General features: G+C 33.1%; 1 long non-coding RNA gene across 5 annotated transcripts; it reads left to right on the top strand.

The window, feature by feature from the left end:
• Window positions 1-634: 634 nt before the first annotated feature.
• LOC110908499 lies at window positions 635-3,139 on the top strand. 5 transcript variants are annotated; one of them, XR_004890320.1, is made up of 4 exons: window positions 635-1,443; window positions 2,072-2,192; window positions 2,354-2,440; window positions 2,804-3,139. It is a non-coding gene; the product is annotated as an uncharacterized LOC110908499 (long non-coding RNA). The 5 variants fall into 5 exon arrangements; XR_002574665.2 differs by lacking the exon at window positions 2,354-2,440; XR_004890319.1 differs by having other exon boundaries at window positions 2,072-2,440.
• The last annotated feature ends 2,225 nt before the right edge of the window (window positions 3,140-5,364 follow it).

Genomic DNA, 5,364 nt, shown 5'->3' with positions numbered 1-5,364 from the left:
TATCATGCGTAAAAGAGTTTTGGGTCAACAAAAATTTTGGTGAAAAGATTAGGTTTTTATTTAAAAACGTTTTTGAAATATTAATTTTTTTTTTGAAAAAAAAAATTATTTATAACATGCCTTTAGAAATGTGAAAACTATGACATACATTACAATAAGATACATCACAAATATCATAAGCAACACAACATAGTAATAATAGTAACAACTGACACATAGAGACATTCAAGCCCCGAAAGGCGAATATGCAAAACAATGATGGCGATACCGAGTTTGACCCATGGCCGTCGGGAACCGGTCAGCCAGGTGGATCCACGCGAAACCTGTGACACAAAGCGAGTAACACATAGATGCACGTATAGAGAAACAATAGAAATTAGCAACAAGTGACACATAGAAACACATCAAATAGCATGTTATCAATTTAATTAATAAATTTGAAATCGAGCACGAGATACACCCCAAAAAGAGTTAATGGCAAAAAGGAGAAAAGAGTCGAATCTACTCACAGTTTGCGTTCCTACTTAATCTTGTCAAAACACCGCATGATTTGAGTAAAGTTGAAAGACGAATAGTCACCCTAATATATCTATATATATATATATATATACCATATAAAGAATTTCATATGGACAAAAATGTAGCTTTCTTTAAATTTTTAAGACGTCATACGAAAGGTCATGACTTATTTTCCTGTTTTTCATCCCCACTTCTAATTCTGCCCTTCTTCAAAGAGGATTTAATGATTTATTCAGTTTATTTGATCATGGAGTGTGTAATTGATGGCCTGATTGAATGTTCATTCAATTTTTAGCATTGAATATAATTGAAGATGTGGATTGAATCCCATTTAACCCTTACAAGAAACTGAAAAAGTTAAGACACCCCTTTTTATTTACTCATCACCATTTACATCATCAGAAGCAGCAACAGTTACAATCACCAAATCCACAAGCATTTCTCTATGTCTCCCCAAATTCCCAATTTCACATACCTGAAGATAAAATCTGGCATGTAAGTTTTATCATTGTAACAATTTATTACGATTGGGTTTGTTGAAACTCGTAAAATTGGGGCTTGAAATTGAAATTAGGTTGTTTTTCTTGTGTTGAAATTTGGTGATTGGTTGGTTCCAATGGCTGAAGTGGCGTCTTAGTCAACCACCACCGGTACGCCGACCGACTGGATAAGGAGATCAAGATGATTGATCATCCAAAACAGCCGAAACTGGTTAATGGCATGGGAGGCTGCAGCGAAAGCATATCAAGAGCTTTTAATGGATATGTGTTGGCAGAAACTTGCCCCTAACTTGCCTTATGTGAAGTCATTGTTTTAGGTTGGTTTGAGCCATTGAGGCTTCGTCGGAGACTCACGGAAACGAAGGCGTCTCCGTCAATTGTTGAAGAAATTGAAGCTAAGCTTCGTGATGCAGTTTGTCGACAGGTTGTTGTAATAATACTTGATTAATCTGAATGGTTATTGTTTGATTATCAGAATTTATTATTGTTTTTGTTTGTGATTTATTTGAAATAATTTGTTGAAATTGTAAGGTTTTGTTGATTAGAAGTAATTTTGTGTGTTTTGTTAGTTCTTATTTCTCTTAGGTAAGATTAATTTTACTAAAGAGTAGGCTGCTTTTCTTAAAGAATTGAGGTTGGTCTACATTTGTTCACCAAGAAAAAGAGGTCCGTATTATGTTCAAATAATGAAATAAAATCTATTTAGTCGTGTGTATCCAAGATCTTAATTAATTACTCTCAAAGCAGCAACCAAGAATCAAATTTAGGGTTTCGTTCGTCTGCACCTTTAATCGAATTAGAGAGGAGATAATTGCAACATCCCAACCTGTTACTGTATTTCTCATTTGATTCGATATGTAGTATTTGGTTGTCAAAAATACAACTTGATCACTTTATCATCTTGCTGCCTAAATAATTTGTAGATAATCAACCAATTTGCTGTCAAAATTACAATTTCTTATTTATTGATGGTTTAGTACTTATTTTTATTTCTTTTGCTTCATGTGAATATCATTTATCTGCTGGTCTTGGAACTAATAAAGTTGTTGCAGAGCACTGGGCGCTGGACGTGTAGCTGGCTGAAGTATTTGGGCTGTGATCAGATCTTGTTGTGGGCTGTAACATATATGGTTGGTCTTCTGGTGGGCTACTCTTCATCAGCTACTTGCTGAGGTAAGTGCATATAAGTCCCTGATTTACATTCGATTGTTGCGTCTTATGTCTGCAGAGGTTCATTATGAACTTGTAGAAGAGTTTCTAGTCAAGTGTGTATTATTTATTTTCTTGTGTTGTATAAAAACCATTTGAAGAGTTTTTGTTATGTTTTCATCAAGCACCTACAACAATTACCAATGGCCATGTAAAGTTGGAAAGTGGAACTACTCGGGGCAGTCTTCAAGAATATGTTTTGAACTCAAGCAGTGAGTGAAAGACTTGAGCTTATTGCGGGGCATTCTTTAAAAATATTAATTTATTTTTATGAAATATATTAGGAATCAATCTTAAAAGAAAAAGATAATACTAGATTTTGTGGGAGCTCATTATTTAGCTTTTAAATTTCAAATGACATACCTGTAATAAAAGTGTGTACATCATGCAGTTTCAGTTGTAGTTTCAATTGTCATGCTTCAGTTCATTATGGATAGCAACATTCTTTTTCATATATTAATACATATTTGATGTATCTCTTTATGATGTATTTATTTTATATTGTTAGAAATTAATCCTGGTACTTTGAAGATGGGCATAATCAATTAACAAAAACTAATATAACTTTTTTACAGAATTATACAACTCCGTTTAACACACGGGTCTAGATAGGGTTGTCCAAAAGCTTGCGGCTTGGAGCTTGCTTGGATTTAGCTCGGAAAAAGCTCACTCGATATGGCTCGGTTTGAAACTGAACCGAGTCCGCTCGGCTCGATTAGAAAGTGAGCCTGGCTCGGCTCGTCTTGTAACGAGCCGGATTGGCTTACTCGTTAGCTTCGCTTGGGCTAGGTTAGATTATTTATTTTAAAATATGTTATTTTTATGTATGTCATAATATATTAAAAACAAATTATTATTTGTATTCATTAAGAGTGCAAATGGATATATGTAGCGTATTTTTGGGTTGATTACCATGCTAATAAATTGATATTGTATTTCATTGAAATTTAAAATTTATTTTGCGTTTGGTTGAACTTGATTTTGGTTTGTATTGTATTAGTTGAACTTATTTTGAATATGTTCTTTTGAAATTGATATATTTTTAGATGATTGAATTTTGAAAGTTATTTAATAAATATTCTTTTTAAAATCAAGCCGAGCTGGAGCTTCGATTTTCATCTTGGTTTATAAGCGAGCCGAGCCCCGAGTGTCTAAAAGGCATAGATATACCACACAAACGCTATTAATAAGAAACCTAAGAAAAGTACTATATAATATATATCATACGAGGATTGATAAACAAATAGAATAGAAAAACCGTTTTGTAAATCATTGCCGTCAGTGTCGAGCCCGCCGCAACGGGCGGGTTCCTTACTAGTATAAAGTAAAATACTAAATACTCCACAACAAAGATAAAGCTTATAAAAATAAATCTTATACTTTGTCTAATAATAATTATAAATAATATTAATATTAGCAACTAGATAAATAATGATTACAAAAACTTCATTTCATAATTAACTAACCCTTGCCAATGAATATATATGTAGTGTTCCCACAATATAAAAGGTTTGATCTTGTTCATCTATTTTTGATATTGTGCAAATAATCCTTTTGCTTAGGAGATTTATCAATTTTTAGAATCTCACGATCAATTTCGAAAGCCATTTTTCTTAATTATTGATTAAAATAAATAAATAAATAAATAAACTAGACAGAAATATAAATAGTGAAACTTAAGGAATTTGTTTAAGAGTTTAATTTTAGGTAAAACACAAGTTATTAGTCAATAGCTTATTTTATGTTTAAAGGTCATACATACCAAAAATAAATATATAAATAAACGAAAATGTGGGTTTAGAGATGGAACCATAAAACAGTTAAAAATAATGTGTCATGTCATCTTCATTACTAAGACCAGGCCAATTACGACCAACAAAAGAACAGTGAGTTCCTCTTGGGTTTAGAGAAATGGTGTTCATCTTGGCTTGTAAACAGAATCCATATTTTAACCCGTATATTATATTTAGTTGAAATGATTAACTTAGCCAACTCCATCTTATTATCTAAAATATAAATGATTTTTATTTGAGTTTTGGAGCCAAGATGATCCAAATCCTTGGCTGCAAATATAGAATCCCAAAATGTGAAACTTGAAATTTTTAACCAAATAGTAGAAGTCTTCGTCTTCTCCGTGAAAGACTACCAAATTTCGTTCAAGAATAGAAATTATTAAGTTCTAATCGGTACAACAAGACAAGTAGAATGGTAGCATGATTGCCTTGAGTGATGCTCGTTTCGATACCGGCAAAGCTTGATCGGAATACTAGCGGCGGCAAGATTATACCAACATCGATGTGGTGCTCATGGGTGTTAGCAAGTGGTTCCGAGTTATTGGACTTCTCGTGGTACCACGGAGTACTAGAAATGAATAACCTTTTAACGTGGTTGTAAAAATGGCACAGATCTATGAACTACTGATAAACTAACAAACAACACTAGAAATAGTGACAAAAAATGTGACGAAAATCTTATTTAACCAACCCAAAATGATTACCCTCAGAATCCCTAGATCTCACAACTATACAAAATACAACGATACAGTGATGACATCAACTGATGATCAATCCACAAGAAATACAACAATCTCTCGATGATACAGATGAGAGATTTTAACAAGAAAATACAGCAACCGTCTTCAACAAACCCTAACAACTACAGAGAAAATAAGAAGAGTGTGTGTAACGATTTGGGGAGACTAACTGAGTTATATCTCCGCAGATAACAATTTGCACTTAGACCCCCTGAGAATACAAGAAGATGATCGCGGTCCTTATATGTTTCACATAGCACCCTTGAAATTTCCACATTGAACCCTGAACTTATACACTTCACACAATAGAACCATACAGATCATATCACACAATAAAAATACTAAACTGCACCTTTTAATCTTAGGACATCATGAATGAGTAATATATTGTAACACCTGTTTTAACATCCCCCTTCATTCATTTGTCCTAAACAAGTCAACCAACCCCAATTTTTCACACAAATATTCATGTTGACTTATACTCAAACCTTTTGTAAGAATATCAGCCAATTGACTTTTTGAGTCAACCTTTTCTATAGCGATAAAACCAATTGACACTTTTCCCTCAGAAAATACATGTCAATCTCGAAATGTTTAGTTCTT

The sequence above is a fragment of the Helianthus annuus genome, chromosome 4, assembly GCF_002127325.2.
Source record: "Helianthus annuus cultivar XRQ/B chromosome 4, HanXRQr2.0-SUNRISE, whole genome shotgun sequence".
Taxonomy (NCBI): Eukaryota; Viridiplantae; Streptophyta; class Magnoliopsida; order Asterales; family Asteraceae; genus Helianthus; species Helianthus annuus.
Note: the sequence above shows the minus strand (reverse complement) of the source record. Positions and strands in the feature narration are given on the sequence as shown.